The following is an 18,112-nucleotide window of genomic DNA, read 5'->3' on the forward strand; positions in this document are numbered from 1 at the left end:
TGTCATATTATCCAGCAGCCACAGCCCATGTTGCTCTAGACAACAGGGAAGCAGGAGGCACGCAGCACAAAGTTTATTGTTTCGCTATTGTTCGGTTCATCTTGGAGATTCGTTCAAATTGTTACTTTAAAAAAAGTCCCCTAAAATAATAAGCCAATTTTTTTAAAAGATCATGCTCCTGCTCTCAGATCTCTCCTTGATACTCACCATTTAGAGACATTCAAGAGGAGGTTGGATAGATATCTGACTGGGGTATTATGATCCCAGCACTCATTCCTGCCCAGGGTAGGGGGTCGGACTTGATGATCTGTTCAGGTCCCTTCCAACCCTACCTACTATGCAACTATGAATTCACCTTCATGCACAAGGGAAGCAGATTCTCAGGTCCAAGCTCCATCCTGCACACTTTGAATCAGAATTTTGCCCAGGATGTTTTGTAAAGGAAACCGGGTCTGGAACTGCAAATGTCCTCCGGTATCAATGGCAGGTTAATCTCACTGCTTCTTCTCATGCACAAACATAGCTGCAAAGCGCTCATGTCAGCTGCACTTGCTTTCTCCTCTTCTTTCTGCTGGGTGCAGACTTGCAGTACTTCAGGGATTGCCATCTTAGAACCAGAAAAAAAAACAACCTCATACACTAAAAGTCAAAAACCTGCTATAACATATTTTAATTCTATCACAAAAATATTTGTCGTGATTTGTGTTTGTATACTGTATATAGAGTGCATAATAACTAAAAAATAAATTCTTAGTCTTGTATATTGTGCATGTGTGCATGTGTGCAGGGATGTGGGTGGGGTGCAGTTGCAGCAGGAGGTGTGGTGCATGGGGCACTCACGGCTCCAGCCTGTGCTGCACATTGCAGCAAAGAGCATAGCCCTGCCAAGCCCCCTCTATTGCTAGCACTCCTGGCTGTTCACGCGCAGCCCTCGCACTCACATGTCACCCAAAGGAAGCTCCACATGCTGGACCTGGCTGCCTTCACCACTCCCTGCTGCACAGGTCCCTAGACTCCATGGGGAAGCAGGGACCAGGACTCCCTCCACTTCTGGTAGAGTCCCAGGACCTGTGCGGCAGACAGCAGCAAAGGCAGCCAGTTCCAGCACGTGGAGCTTCCCTCCAGTGGTGCATGAGTGCGGGGGCTGTGCATGCATGACGGGGAGCACTGGAGACAGAGGCAGCCCAGCGGGGCTGTGCTCCTCACCACTATGTGGCGTGCTGGCTGGAGCCATGCAATGCCAGGCACTAGCTCCTGAACCAGGCACGAGCACTCCAAGCACCCCATCTGCTGCTGCTACCACCACTACCTGCCAGGGCTTTGTGTAATGGAGCGGAGTGTCGGGGCTCCCTACACCCCCCTCACCCTACCAGCCCAATCTCCACACTGCCGCCACCCCCTGTCCTCTCCTCTGCCCCTACCGCTTCTCTACCTGGTGCTGGGAGCAGGTGAAATCCTGGAGAAGCCAAGCAAATCCCCGGTGACTACAGCAGTGGCAGCAGCAGCCCTGACCAGAAGCTGCATGCTGGTTGGGCCAGGCCCTTCTGCCCACAAGGGTGGGAGCAAGGCACAATAGGGTATGTTGGGGGCAGCGTATACATGTGAGCGCCTTGCTCCCACCCTTGTGGGCCTAAGGGCTGGGCAGGTAAAGTTAGTTGGTGGGCACCACAGGCCAGATGAAAGTGTTTGATGGGCCAGATTCAGCCCATGAGCCATATTTTGCCCACCACTGCTTCAACCCATCTCTGTTTTATCTCCCGAGATAAGCTCTAAACTTTGATTAGACTACAAAAGTATGACCAAAACTCAAATAAATCATAAGCACATGCCTAAAAGAACACAAGCCTCATATGCGCAGATTAGGTCTATTTAAACTCTAATTAAACCAGTCTTAATTTAGCACTTCCCATCTGCAGATACATACAGCTTCACAAAGAAAATATCACCATCCCCATGTCACAGGCCAGGGAGTGAAGGCATGAAGATGTGAGGTGACTTGCACTTCACCCAACAACATTGCCAGGACCAGAACTTAGCAGCATACCATTTTGCTGTATATAAAGGTTATCTAACATGTAGCAGGGCACAGTGGGGGAATGGATAAGGTTTCTAGCTATTGATCCAGTGCATGAGTTTGACCCTCATTCTAAAAGGCATGCTAAAGGCCACCGCCATCAACCCATATTTTAATGGATTCCCAATCATTCAAGCTCTAGCAGCACTAGTGTCTGGATATGATGCTGACAACATCACTCCCTTGGTGTGCTGCTGACTACAGAAGGTGCTGTGTGTTAACCACACTAGTAGATGGACCATCTAGTCTCGGGAAAACCTCTGACTATGACAAATAGTTATAGACTATACTGAATTTTTATTGTATGAGGGATTGCAGAGAGTCTGGCACACAAGTTTCTCTTTCATCTCCATCATACTGTAGGATCTGAAATTCTACCAAAGAATGTGGATCCCTTACCCAGACCTTCATGAGATGTTACTTGGATAATGCCATCTCATTCCTCATAGCACTTTGAGTGATGGTCTCTGAGCGCCATTCATCCCAGCCACAAATGATTGAAACAATTTAATATTTTCTTGATAAAAATAGTATATAAAGTATGGTGCGTTTCTCAATGAAATGCACCATTTGAATGTAACGTATTATTATATCAATGCCTTCAATAATAATCTCTAGTTTCCAGTTTAAACACCAGTTTTTCAGTACATAACTCACATAAAAATGGATATACTTCATAGCAATCTTCATATATTGGGAGAATAATTTAGTGTGGTTGCAGAGTTCTTTCCTCCAAGTATTAGCACCTTCTATTGTAAACACCACCTATAATATAATCTGCATTATCCTCTCGTTAAATCACAGTTCTCCAAATGGTCAGCATATGTAACCCTTTGGGAATGATCAAAGGAAATATTTTGTAATACCTGTACCTTTTTATGTTGACTTTTCACAAGGCTAACCTGCTGCTGCTGCCCTGGCCCAGAGACAGTCGTGGTGGTGGTTAAGCCTTCCTTGCTTGCTCCACCAGGACAGACAGTGCAGTCAGCCAAAAGCAAGCAGAGGGAGCAGAGGGGCATAGCAGGGATCTGGGGTGCTGGGGAGGATGGGGAAAAGGGGCAGTGGGCCAGCAGGGAGGGCATGTAGGGTGTTTACACTAGGGTGTAACCTAGAGTGGTAACACGTAAGTGTAACGTGCATAATGGGTGCTAGTTAAAACCCGCATAACGAGTACTTAAAACTAGTTTCATTAATAAATGTGCGGACAATCCAGGAGTTAAGAGCTCCAGGAGCTGCCCAAAATTATTGTGCAACAAGCCCCTTACCTTATCAATCATAAGGAAGCCAACACTGGTTCTCTACAGACATCTGATTTCCATTCATGGTCACAAAATTGGAGGGGAGGGGCGGGGGGAATATCATGCATCAGATTAATCTGAACACCAAATTAATGCAAGAAAAACACAATCTGCTCATGACTATTCTATAAGGTAAAGAGGCTAAATTCATCTAGGAAAATATTCATTGAGAATTATTCGCTCAGCTTCAATTGTCAGTTACTGAACCTTCATGAAATGCTGCGTGGTTAACAGAAAATCAAGTATATGCAAAGCAAAACAGCATCAAAAGTCAAAGAAATCTCCAAGGGAGGCAAACTTCAATGCCAAGCGGAGTAAACAAATAGAATTATTTACAATATAACATTATCATTTGCAATAATATGTTATTCATTATTTAATCACATACTGAGTCCTCCTTAAGTGCTTGTGGTAGATTACTTTGCCATTTTGCTCCATCTTTCACCTGCCATGTACATATGTAAACGCTATGGTTTATTTAACATTCATTGTATACATTGAGCAAGCTACTGTCTCTTTTCATGAGCATAAATCTCACTATTCCCCGCCCCACCTTGTGCTAATAGCAGGTATACAGATTTCAAGACTGCGAGATATTCTTAGATGAAACGGCCTAGTATACAACTCCACATCACTTTGATCTCTCAATAGTAGGCTGGCATGTCTCGCCTCCAGAGTCTTCACTCTTACCAAGCACAAAGAAATACACTCAGACACAGTTCAAATCAGGACTGGTGCATTTTGTGGCCTATTGGACCTGGATTTTACAAAACCAATAACTGCCCAATACTTTGTTCCAAGCTAAACTGAACTTTTTATAACGTATCCCAGCGAGTGTGGGAGAACAGCATTGCTATTGAATTAGATATTAGCACAAATAATACCCATGATGGAATGCAATAGAAAAAAATGCAATACAATAAAAAAATCCTTCTGCTTGCAGATGCTTGCCATTCATTTCAATTTGTTGCAGAATTTAATATTGACAAGCTGGAGGGTTAGCTAAATTAAATGCACAGAGGCCCAGAGAGGACAACACTTTTCTCCCAGGGAATGACACAACTAGGACTGAGAAATTGAATCCAGGGCTGGGCAATGATGGGGATTTTTACTGATGCTCTTGCACGGATATTCACACATTAATGGTTTTCAATATTCATTCTAGTACGCAACACAATCTCGAGTAGCTCATGAATTATGCTTAAATTATTAAGTGATGTGTATCAACTTAGCATCATAGATAATGTGCCCAGGTTTTTGTTGTCACTGCTGTTGTTGGATGCCCTACCAAAGACTCAGCCACACAAACCAGCAAATTTCACCAAGATGAGCATAGTCTTAGGAGCTATTCCAGTGTGGTAAAAGAGAATGAATGGTGACATCAATTTTCCTGATGAATCAATCATCTTGATTGGCTTGTGTGTTTAAAAAAAAAAAATAGTGGGCTAGATCATCAGTCAGCATAAATCAGAGCATAAATCAATTAAGTCAATGGAGCTGAGGATTAGGCCCAGTATGAGTGAAATTCCCTCAATAGCTGCAGGAGGTCAACAAATTTAATGAAGGATGCAATCTAATTAATTAATGGTTCGTCAAAGCACTTTACCATATAAAGTCTTATAGATATACCACATATTCTTCATATTAACACTCAGACATTAAATGAACATGAAGGATGCATCAAACCTCGCAGCAATCAGAATCAGACTGTGCCACTGTAACATGCTACCCCATGTCCTATGTGACTCAACTAGTTATAGTTAACATGGGAGAGGGGGAGGAAGAGGAGGAAATCACTGGTAAAAGCTGATCCAGGTTTCTGTGATTACTACCAGCTCTCCCAGGTGGTATATTTTTTTGCCACTGGTTCCTAACTTTTTCTGCTGACAGCATACTCTGTTGTACATCCCCCCTGGAGCAATTATATGCACTGTCTCCTTCCCTCTCTTCTTTATTGTCTCGTCTAATAAAATGTTTGTAAATATTAATTGTCTTGCAAAGAACTGAGTATTTTCAGATGGCGGATGGCTGCTGAAAGTGAACATTTTGCACCGGAAGAGTGAACAAATCTTACTAAACAAATACAAGTCTACAGGCTACATTCAAACAACCCCACTGTGCACATTATGGGGAATGTCATACTCAGTTTGACTTAATATCCCAAACTCAGCTGATCAGGTGATGCTACTTTGGCGTGCAGCATAATGAAAACACTATTAGCTTCACTTACTGTAGGTGATTTCTTCATAAATGATTCACGTTCCTCTAATAATTTGTTTCCCACCTTCCTCATCTAGGGCGTACGCTGAGCTGACTGAACTTAACACAGCTTCTGACACTGACAAATGCCTATTTTTGATCACTTCAGGTTTTATGAACCTCTCACACACACATCAAAATCAAACACAAAGTAAGGAAAGCATTAATTAAAGCATATCAAACACAGGCTTGACAAGGCTATAATTTAAGTATAAAGATGCCTGAAGAATTGTGATTCAATATTTTAGTTCCTTACCCACTTTTATATCATTGTTCCAGACCTGAAAAAAATGCAGGCTTTCTTTTCCTTTCCTTCATCTGTTTTCTTTTATCTCTCAACTCTGGCTGGCAAGACTGCTATGGCATCATCTGTGAAAAGAAATGACACATAAATTGCTCAGAGAGTTGAAAGAGAAGAAATGCTTGCAAACAAGTTACCTATTTGCTACTCTGTTCCCTAACTCAAGAGGCAGAAAACAGCAGCTGGTCTTTGAGCCTTGGAGCACTGCAGAAGCTAAAGTTTCTGCTTAAGCTCAGGCTTCCTGAATGGCAGCACTACATCCTACACCTGAAGTTCCCTCTTCTGGTCTTCAAAGATCATTCCACATTGCAGAAAACTGAAAAAACACCCACATAGCAGGTCTCTAAAAGGCTAGTATGGGCAGGAATCTGTGTCAATAGCAAACAAGACTGAGGTTGAGAAGCAAACAGTTCATTTTGAATAAGCATTAGGGCTGTGCAAAATGGCACTGTTCTGTTCTGACTTCGCTTCCAAGGTCTAGATGGAACAGTGTTTTGTATCAAATATAATTTCAAGTCAAAACAGTGAGGCTGTTTTGACCATTTCACTGGACTATGGGGCTGGGTAAAGAAACTCAGCCTGGGTGGGCTGACTTCCCAACCCCAGCTGGGCTGACTTCCCAGATGGCACCAGGGGCGGGAAGGCAGCCCAGCTGGGCTGCCTCTCCATCCCGCATGCTAGATCATGCGGGGGCGAGAAAGGAGTCCAGCTGGGCTGACTTCCTTCCCCCAGCACGATCTTGCGTCGGGGATGGGAAGTCAGCTCAGCTGGGCTGACTTCCCATCCCCAGCGCTATGGTCAGAACGTTTCAACTAGCCTCGTTTTGTTTTGAGGCTATTTCGTCGGCCTTTGTTTCATTTCAATTTTGCTGTTTTGACCTCGAAATGAGTCAAAACAGTGTTGAAACCAAACGGCCATCAAAATTTCACCCATCCCTAATAAGCATCCAAGAGCATGACGCTTGTATAAATATCTTGGGCCGGAAGCCTTGAGAGATCACCTCTCATGGAATATCTGGCACTTCCTGTTTATAGCCAGGCCAGAAGTCCAGGTAGACATGAAAACTAAAAGGGTAAATATAAACATACCTCTTATACCTAAGACAAACTTCCTAGCCAGGTTCTAGTTGATATTTTGGAAGGGGAAGGAAATGGCAAGGGGTGAAGAGAAGAGCAAAACCACTCACACGTTATGTTACAAAATATGGTAAAGACACTACAATACAATGATTTCCTTTCATCTAAAGTGATGTCCCTACCAGTAGCAAATCACATGTGGATCTTGCGGGTAGGAACAGAGAGACTCATACAGTTACATCAGAGGTAATTGCTTTATTAGTAATAGCCCAAAAATGACCCAACGAGTAACACCGTGTCTGCATGTAGTAAGACCTGCAGTATTAATTCTTTATGTGCCTTCTGGCACATCTCTCATCCTTTAATGTCAAAAATGCTTATTAGAATATTGAAAAGCCCAATGAGGCCTGACATTTGATGCCTGCAGAGGTGAGAGAAACAACCTGAAAGTCAAGGTCTGGTAAGAGGATTATGCTGGCTCTCCTTTAATACAGCATAGTGGTGCTCAACCTCCAGCTTACAGGACAAACCCTTAGGTCCATGCCATCCATCCTGTGGGGCTCCCAACAGGTCAGGAAATTTGCCAGTGGGGAAACATTGACAGCATTCATTGACATAACTGCCAGAGCCACAGTAATTAATGCTGCCATCACTCCTACACTGCCACATTTCTCAACCCATGGGGAGCCCTGCAGGCTGGATGACATGGCCCCATGTGTCAGATCTGCGAGAGTCCAGGATTGTTCCACAGCTGGATCCAGTGTGTGGGGCCAGGCTAGTGCACTGGATCACACCCATGGACTGACCCTGCATGCTAACCCCACACTGGATCCAGCCTGCAGACTAACCCTGCCCACAGGATATGGCCCGTGGACCAGCTCTGCATCCCTTGCCTGGCACATGGGGCTGGAAGTTTGAGCACCGCTGGTAGAGTGCAATTCTTTGCCTCCAAGACTCTAGGTTTACCTTCTTTCTTTCTTTCTTTCAGCTTCTTACTAATTTAATGAGTCTACTCTTTGACTGGCCCCTTGGACCTTCCCTCTCTCTTTTGTGTTTTCTTTCACCATTTAAAAATTCTTAATCAAAGTAACCACCGATACAGCATGTAAAGCCTTGGCACTGTGCAAAGTCAGCTAATTCTACCTGAGCTCCACAACAGCAGTCTACGACACTCCATTGAAGAGAACTAAAATCTCTCTTGGGAGTCTCCAAATTTGTTTGCAGCAAATGTGCTAACTTTCTTATCATCTTCTGTAAGTTTTCGACTCCGAGGCCTTTAGATCTCTTGCATTTTTGATGCACCAGCTACCGAGTGCTCATCAATAAGACGTTCCCTGCTTGAGCACAGTAGCTTTGGAGTAGTATTTCACTCTCGGCACCATCATTAACACACACTGGCAGAACCTTATTTATTTCCACTTGGGACATCTTCCTCCCTCCCTCACCATTGCAAGCATTCCCGTGATCTGTCATCAGTGGTTCTGTACATGTATCTGTGGTGCCTATTTCACTAAGGAAAATCATCTGTCTTTGGTTTTCACCACATTCTGTGCTGCCAAAAATCAAGCAGTGACAGTCCTGTAACCCTGTCTAATGTGTAAATCTCATTCTCCTGTTCTTTGCTGTAAAATCACCCTACTTTTGCTTTGAAGATCTGCATAATGCTGTAGGCTTTTAAAAGCACACATTCATGACATTCAGCTTGGTCTCAATACATTTTGAAGAGTATGTGCGGAGTATCTTCTACACACAACTTGCAGCTCTTTGCCACCTGACCTAAGGGTCCTTGCTCAGTTGCTCTGGCTTTCAGCATTAATCCTCAAAGTTTCTTCCCAATAAAGTTGTCTAAACTGGAATATGCATATGTATGCTACCCTACATACCAGTTATTCAGATGTCCATGTTGTTTGCTTTGTATCCCATAATGTACGGGAGGCAATTTGTCATTGCCTCACGTACACTATGGGATTCATCGCTGACAGGTCCTGATACAACTTGAAAGCACTCCCAATAACTGATCCCTTTCACCCCCCACCCCCCCCCGAATTATCACCAAAATTAAACTTCTTGGAAGAAATTCGGACACCATTTCTCTATTGCTCTAGAAAAATAGCTCTTACTTATTGAACAAGTAGGGCAGCTATAAAATTCAGATCTGGGTTTGGAGTTCAAAACGTACCAGCCAGTTGAAGAGTGTTAAGATCAGGGTGGCAGCTGACAACTCTACAGTCAAGCAATAAACCTTTTTCTTTTGTCTTGAGTCTACTTGGCCTCTTTCCTTACCTGCTGCATGAACACTGCAATGACAATGAGATGCACAGGAGTGCTGCTGAGGGAAGAGCCTGCATCTCCCCATCCAGATCGAATAACACAAAAAAGGGATTACAGTCATCTAGAAATGTGTTGGCTAGTATTAGAGGGCTTCTTTGCACATGCTCCAGGGGTTAGGAGGGGGGTGCTTTAATTACACTGGTTCCCAGACCCGTTCTAATTAAAGCATCTGCAGCACCTTGTGTATTCAGTGTCCTGCGCTTCAAAAGGGCAGTGGGGCGCTTTAACTAAAGATCATTTGATGAGCTTTAATTAAATCAGCCCCACTGCCATTTTGAAGCACAGAGACACTGAATACACATGGCATAGAGACTCCTGGAGGGTGCTAATTAGCACCTTCCAGCAGACTTGACTGAGTCTGCTCCGACGCATTGCAATTATTACAGGCGTGTAGATGTAGCCGTGTTGGTCTAAGGACATAGGCAGACAAGGTTCCTTGGGTGAATCTGATATCTTTTATTAGACCAGCCCAAATAGTTGGAAAATAATTATTAAGCAAACTTTCGGGTTCAAAAACCCTTCGTCAGGCTAAGGAAGTTTCAGATTCATCCAAGGAACCTTGTTTGCAATTATTACAGCACTTTGAAGCAGCATCCCCGCACATCTACAGGCACCCAGAGATATGAGAGTCTGAAGCAGCTGGATGAGGGGTGATTTTATGACCAAGGCCCCATGCAAATTATATTAAAACACATTTTTTTAATTCAGTTTAATCTAACAAGTTGTCCGCTATTCTTTAAACAGGAACATTACTATGGAAACTGCTTCCTCTTATTTTCAAAGTAAACTTTGTATTAAACAAGGTGCTTTCCTGGGGACCAGTTCTCCACATTCGTGCCTTTAATGGCACTGCTTGCATAAGCCTACTCACACTTGTAAGCACTCATAGGTCAGGGCCTTGGTTTGGAATGATTTAGCAAAAAGGATGTTTTACGTTTTCCACTTGTTGCTATGGCAGCTACAAAAACTGCTGCTTATAGAAATTTGCTGAATTGCTCTCCACTCAAAACATACTCTAGAACAAGGTAAAGAATCAACAGTTACATGGCTATTAACGTGTCAATTAGTGGTACTTCTTTAATTTCAGAAAACACTAAAAAAAAATGGATGAAAAGCAGCATTTAAAAGTCTCCTCAATCTCAGCTGTATTAATACTGAATTATGTGCAGTCTATAAAGATCTTATAGAACAAAGACTTGAAACAGCCCTTGTAAATAATTTAAATGATTCATATAATGAGTTTAGAATGTACTGTATTTATTATCTTTTTTAATGATTTCAGACATGGCCGCATGCTATAAAGGTCTTGAAAATGTAATGTCTATTTGCAGATGAGCTATACACCAAGCAATGAAAGGAATGAAAATAGACTCACATGCAACATACATACTCACATTGTCTCATGTACACTATGGGATTCATCACTGACAGGTGAGTAACCGATATTTTTCAAAAGATACTTTTCCAACTCACTTTACTGTATAGGTTTTCCGTCATTTGCAAGAACAGATTGCTCTACTTAATGGTGCAAAGTCCCCTCTGTGGTCCAATTCCTAACATCAGACACAGGCACCTGTTCCCATACACCCACACAGTCTCATTGACTGCTCTTTCTGAGTCACACAACCATTTTTCATAGGCACTCTCAAATGTTAGGACAGCCCTCAGTAGAGTTACTGACATTTGGAACATTACTATGGGCTCCTATTAAAAACTAATGCATTTACAGTTATTAAAATCACTGGGGACGGTGTGACTAAATGAATCTTTGCCTGGGCATGCCGCTCCCAATGTTTTTGTCTGCCTCCATTCTTTTGTTCTAATGGTTCAATTAAAAAGACAGCATTAAACTGGCACCTTTGGGTAGACCAGGAGGCCATGAAGTCCAGGATCTTGCCAGCCAGCTCTGCTTGACTGACTCGGCTAGAAAAAGGGGTCAAGTAATGCTTGGAGAGTTTAGCATTGGGTGGGCACGGTAGGGGAGTGTTCTTTCCAGCAGTCTTGCAGCTGAGAAGCACAGAGTGAAAGGTTTCCAGGTACCTGTTCTGGAGAATAGCTTTGTTTCGTGTTACTTCCTGAAATTTTTGTTCGATTTAACCAAGTTAAATGTTAATCCTTCCTCAGCTAAGGAGACAGGACAGCAACTTAGAGCACTTAGGAGATAATTTGCCTGCAGAGAAGTTGCTTATCAATAACAGGTAAGAAGGTTGGGTTATGCCTGCTAGCCTGAATCCCAAGTTTTGAAAGTCTAAAAACAATACATTAGTAAGTCTGCTATTAACATTTTTACACCTGCTTTTAATTCATCCTTGATTAAAACAATATATCATTACATGCCAGCAGTTCCAGAAGGAAGTCCCTCTACTAAGAATGTAGTTGGTCAAAAGGGCATTCAATTGTGACTTTAGTAATGCATACATTATTGGGTCAGAGGCTCTTTTGGATCCGATACCCTTCTAGTGGAGATGGCAAAAATAGGCACAAAAGCAGAAATGAATCCATAATGTTTGAAACTGCAACCTTTCTGGCAGGGCCAGGTCTGTCCCCAACTGAAGCCAATGAAGACAGTGCTACACTTAGAGTAATGTTACCATGTAGTTGCATTAAAATCAGTAGGGTTTGGGGCAGCGTTCCCTCTAAGCTGTGCAGTGTGCACGGCCGCACAGGGGTGCTCACGCCACACTGCCAGGTGTGCCTACGTGGCCGCGCAGCTTCGAGGGAACGCTGGTTTGGGGTAGGAATCACATAGTACTAAACATAAACTGTACCTAATCTGCAGAAGACAAAAACCTCTACAGCACCCAGACTTTGGAAACTACCACTGCTGGTAGTAAGCTGCCAAACCAAAGATTCTGGATGTTGAGGACTGTTTAGAGATAGAAACTTAAGCTCCTGAGCTTGAATTAATCCTGTACCCTGTTGTGATGGTGTGGATTGGCTAGCCCCTGGCCAGGAAGGGGGTTAAAGAGTTGCTGAGCTGAGTTGCACCCGCACCCCATGCTTGCAGCCAAGGCCTGGCCTACAGGAGTTGTATAGAGGAGGGGAGTCTGGCTCAGAGAGAGGAGGTCTTTGAGGGCTAACCAAGCCTGGCTCCTGGTCGGATGCCTCCGAGATGCAAACTACCCCGATTCCCTGGTCAGCGCAGTTGCCTACGTAGATTATTGCCCAGGTACCAGGAGCTGCCTCTGTGCCCTGTAACACCTGTATAAATAGCAGCAAAGCAACTGCAAACTGCACAGCAGTATGGATCGATGGATGCCGTCAGTTCAGTAAAATATGCTGTGGCACGTTCAAAGATGCCTTGGACAAAAACCATTCCAATACGTTGCTTCTCGCTCACATAAATTGGCAGCGCTTGCACGTTGGTCGAGATGTCCTTCTAGAGCTCTAGCTGGAGCTGGGCATAGATGAGCGAACACCTTGTACAAGCTTCCCCCTCAGTGATCAAAGCTGCAGCAGAAATGCATGAAGTGAAAGGTTTCTACGCCCTGTTTTGTTTTGCGCTACTTCCTAAAATTTTTTCTGAGGTACCCAAATCCTTGGAGAATGGGGTGAAAGACCGGCCTGATGTTAGTCCTTCTTCAGCTGATGAGACAGGCCAGCAACTTAGAGCACTGAGGAGATAATTTGCCTGCAGAGAAGTTGCTTCTCATCTCTTACCCGATAACAAGGCTGGGTTGTGCCCAGTACCTTCCCTCATCTCTGCCATCTCACCGCAGCTCTGACCTTGGTACCCTGATACCTTGCACCTCTCCTGCACAAACCTGCCAGTCAGACATTCATAGATTTTAGGGTCAGAAGGGACCTATTAGATCGAGTCCGACCCCCTGCCTAGGGCAGGAATGAGTGGTGGGGTCAGATGCCCCAGCCAGGCACTTGTCCAATCTCCTTTTAAAGACCTCCAAGGAAGGGGAGAGCACCACCTCCCTTGGAAGCATATTCCGTATTTTGGCAACCTTCACCGTAAAGTATTTTTTCCTGGTGTCCAATCTGAATTTGCTCTCCTTCAGTTTGTGGTCATTGTTTCTAGTTACCCCAATGGGCACCCTGGTAAACATCATATCCCCTATTTCCTGCTGTCCCCCGCAATGAGTTTGTAGATGGCCACAAGACCACCTCTCAGGCTTCTCTTGCGGAGGCCAAAGAGATTCAGGTCCCTCAATCGGTCCTCGTAGGGTTTTTCCTGCAGGCCTTTAACCAGATGGGTGGCCCTCCTCTGAACCCTTTCCAGGTTATCTACATCCCCCTGAAGTGTGGTGCCCAGAACTGGACGCAGTACTCCAGCTGCAGCCTGACCAATGCCGCATAGAGGGGAAGTATCACCTCCTTAGACCTGTTTGTGATGCACCTACTTATACAAGAAAGAGTGCGGTTAGCTTTATTTATTACTTCATCACATTGGCAACTCATGTTCGTTTTGGAGTCGTAGTCAACTCCGAGATCCCTACCCGCTGTTGTGCTACCTCCCAGGCTATAGGAGTGTTGATGATTCTTCCTCCCCAGGTGCAACACATGACACTTATTCTTGTTAAACTGCATCCTATTCTGTTTCACCCACTTCATCAGCCTGTCCAAATCTGCCTGGATTTGTTCCCTGCTGTCTGGTTTGTGTACCTCCCCCCATAATTTGGTGTTGTCTGCCAACTTGGACAGGGTGCTTTCTACTCCCTCATGCAAGTCACTAATGAAGATATTAAACAGTACCATTCCCAGGACAGAGCCCTGGGGGACTCCACTGCCCACTTTTCTCCAGGTAGAAACCAACCCGTCCACCACCACTCTCTGGGTGCATCCCATAAGCCAATTTTCCACCCACCAGACTGCGTAATAATCTACATTGCAACTGTTTACTTTATTTATAAGAATTAGGTGTGACACTGTGTCAAACGCCTTTTTTAAATCGAAGTAAATAACATCTACTTCTATTCCTTCATCCAAGCATTTTGTGACCAGGTCGTAAAAAAAAAAACAGGTTAGTTAGGCAGGATCTGCCTGCTATAAACCCATGCTGGTTGTCCCATAGCATTATTTTACCTGCTGGTCCCCCACAAAAGTGATCCTTAACTATTTTCTCAAAGGTCTTGCCAAGCACAGAGGTGAGGCTAATCAGCCTATAGCTCCTCCTTCCTCCCCTTCTTGAAAATAGGGACCGCATTGGCCCTTTTCCAGTCCTCTGGGACTTGTCCCAAGCACCATGAGTGCTCAAACAGTCACTTCAGTGGTTTTGCTATGACTTCAGCTAATTCCCTAAGTATCCTAGGATGAAGATCATCAGGGCCTGTTGACTTAAATACATCCAACCCCTCCAAGTGCTCCTTTACTAAGTAAGCGCTAACAGTTGGTGGGTTGGTATCTATCTCGCGCTTACCTGAAGACCCATTGGGATGCATGTTGATATGCATGTCCAGGAACATAGATGCAACGAAATCATGATAGACTGTGCCAAGATGTGTAGCTGGTTTATACTGTAGACAAATATCCACTAGAGTTTAGCTCAGGACCACCAAACCCAGTTTACTTGTGACCCTAAGCTAGTTTTAAACCCATATTTATTTTCACCAATGAAAGATGACTACATTAGCCTGCAGCATCAGAAAGCCATCACAAGGAGCAAAGTCAGCAACCTCTCTCTGATATACTGCATAACTGGAAGCCTGCACAATGTACCCCGGTACAAGTAAATTATGCAAAGGTTGGGATAAAAATCCTGAGAGGGAAACTTTTTGAATCAACTGTTAGCAATAAATGGTCTCTACTGGAAGCTCTCCAGAGAGCTGCAACAATCCAGAGTGTTGCAAAGACAGGGGGAAGCAATTCAACCTCCATTCAGGTGCAAATGTGGCACAACACTGTTCAAAGATAATGATGTGTCAGTATGGCAATGGCGCCAAGATGGTCAGTAAATGAAGTGCTCAGTCCCATGAGCAATCCCAGGTCCTTCGCCCCTGGAGGTGGAAATAGTTTAACACTACTTTGTATGTGCAAAAATATTAATGTTTCTTCAAAGTTCTTCCCTCCCCAGAGACTTCACTCAGGATGGACTAGATTTTGCCCGTGCTGCTTCACACATAATACCTACAAACTTCCCTTAGAGTCCTGCACAATCAGAAAATACAGTTTGGTCCTGTACATATGGTGGAACCTGATAAAAAGTAGACTTGGGCATAACAACTACATTTTCTGTTTAAGAAATAATAGGATTAAAGGACTGGTGTGCTCATTGTTTGTCATGTGTGAGCTGTAAGCTAGGTCAGAGCATACTCTGATTAAAATAAAAGCGACTGGTGAAAAAATATTCTCTATGAAATGGATGAGTTTGACAAATCAATCATTTTACTGTCACCGAATGGCAGCCAACTGTGACATGGACCTTACCAGAGAAAAAAGAACAAAACTACTTGTTTATATGACATTAAAGACCTCATTTTAAAGACTCAGATACAGTTCTGTGAGAATTGTCTGACTCAGGTTTTGAAAACCCTTTAAAATATGGACAACGCACTAATGACTGGAAGAAATATTCAGACTCTTTATATAAGACTCGGCATAGTAGGCTAATGATAGATTAGACTCAGTTAGCCATGTTAGTCTGACAGAAGGTAGGGTAGATTTGCACTTTATAGACTAACTAAATCAGAGATGTACATTTAAAGAAAAACGTCAGGTATTCAGGTTGTAGCCATATTGATCTAGAGGAAAAGGCAATCTAGACTCATAGTAGAGATGATATCTTTTATTAGACCAACAAGATTTTTGCAAAAAAAGTATTTAATTGCAAGCTTTTGAGCATAAACACCCTTCATCAGGCATTGGAGAAAAGATTGTAGAAGATCTGCATGATCACAGGTCCTCACAAGAGGTGAGAGGCTTTATACCAGCTATGAACTGACTGCCCAGAGGAGTTTTCCATCTATTGACTCCTCTGTGAAATCCTATGAAATATGAACTTTCATTTCTACACAGAAGAACTTCTACAATCTTTTCTCCGATGCCTGATGAAGGGTGTTTGTGCCCGAAAGCTTGCAATTAAAGAATTTTTTTTGCAAAAATCTTGTTGGTCTAATAAAAGATATCATCTCTACTACAAGTTCTGATTGCCTGTGAAGAAAAACATGAAACCTAGCACATCTGAGTCCTGATCCTTGGGTCCTCCAGGAACCGCCATTAGAGAAACACCACAATTACCAGTGACACCTACTCCAGAACCTATACAAAGATCTAGTCAATAAAACTAATCATGACTAATGGATAAACTATCTGGACAGCAGCAGTCAATAGCATGTCTTCATTAGACTAGATGCTATAGGTAGGAAATAAGGATGATGTTATAATGCACTATGACTAGGGTGACCATACATCCTGGTTTTGGCTGGGACAGGCCTCGATTTCATAGACTGTCCCAGTATCCCAAGCTGTTGGCTAAAATTGAATCAAAAATCCTAGATTGGTGGCACCATCCCATTCTCCTGAGCAGCAGCTGGAGGCAGAGGGTGGGCTGGGGTGAGCACTAGTCCTCCAGCCTGGGGTGGGGATTGGCGGAGGGAGGGGGTCCAGGTCAGGGCTCAGGCATCTGCACAGGGCAACCCAGGATGGCTGCACACTGCTGGCTGCCTTGTTCCCTGCTGCTCCAACTGCTTCCAAGACCCTGGGTTGTGTGTGGCAGCCCTGGGTGGCTACCAGAGGTGGGAGGCAGGCGCTGTATGGCTGTGCGGCGTGGGTTGGCAGAGCCCAGAGGGCACCCAGCCAGGTCCAGCCTCTGGACACAGAGGATGGAGCCTGGCTGCAAGCCTCCACACTGTCCCACCCTCAGGGCTCTTGGAAGCCACAAGAAGGGGGTGGGTGGGTGTATGTGTGTGTGAACGCATGCACACATGCATGATGCACCTGCCATCCCAGATTGCCTTACCCTGTCCCAGATTTCCTTCAAAATAATATGATCAGCCTCATTAATGAAGTCAAAATTGTGATGGCTTAGTCAGAACAGTCATATTGGATACAGAGAGTTATTAGCCACCACCAGCAGGGTCTTGCTGTCTCAAGATCTGGAAGATGACTGGAATGCCATATGACAGTACATGCCGGCAAGATCAGACAGATACTGAGTAATCTTGACCTTCCTGACATCTTCAGCAAAATAAGGCATACGAGAAATCCAGAGAGACAACAGTTGCCCATCAAAAGTTATGGCTCCTTCAAAACAGCTAGTTGTGCAGAGATCATGACTTGAAATCAGTGCAGAACACACAACCCAGGAGGCAGCAGGGCATCGGGGTAAAAGGCATGTCTACATAAGTCAAGAAGGCAAAGCCACTGAAGCCAGGTACAGTTAAAAAGAAGGATCCATTTCAGCAGGGCCATGCAAAGATCATTCAGAGATTGGCAGGAAGGACTAAGCTACAGAAAGGACAAAGTGCGGTAGCAATTCCCTTAACCCCCATTTTTTTTTTTTTTTACTAAATCCACTATGTAATTGTAACAGACTGCCAATGTGGGCTCACCAGATAGGCTTGAGATACTTACCCTGGGCTAGAAACAGTGCCAGTGAAGCCTGGGAGCCCTGCCCTGTGCAGAAGGGGAAGGCAGTCGAAAGAAGAGGTTTTCAATCCCCTCATTCGCATGGATGGGGGATGGCTGGGGTTGGGGGCCCGCCACCCTGAGCCCCGGTTGGCCAGTTTGCAAGCCAGGGAGGGGCTGCCGGAGGGGATAAAAGCAGCAGCTGAACCGGTGCGCGGGGGCTGCTGACAGTGGCTCCGGGGAGAGATAGGGGAGGCGC

General features: G+C 44.3%; 1 long non-coding RNA gene across 2 annotated transcripts in view; it reads right to left on the reverse strand.

The window, feature by feature from the left end:
• Nucleotides 1–18,112, reverse strand: part of LOC112550612 — a 157,556-nt gene that overhangs the window by 84,846 nt on the left and 54,598 nt on the right. For both annotated transcript variants that reach the window (XR_003094544.1, XR_003094543.1), the window contains exons 2-3: nucleotides 5,888–6,000; nucleotides 356–607 (exon numbers count right to left, since the gene is read on the reverse strand). This is a non-coding gene — a long non-coding RNA (uncharacterized LOC112550612). The remainder of the gene's footprint in view (nucleotides 1–355; nucleotides 608–5,887; nucleotides 6,001–18,112) is intronic.

The sequence above is a fragment of the Alligator sinensis genome, unplaced genomic scaffold, assembly GCF_000455745.1.
Source record: "Alligator sinensis unplaced genomic scaffold, ASM45574v1 scaffold941_1, whole genome shotgun sequence".
In the NCBI taxonomy this organism is placed as follows: Eukaryota; Metazoa; Chordata; order Crocodylia; family Alligatoridae; genus Alligator; species Alligator sinensis.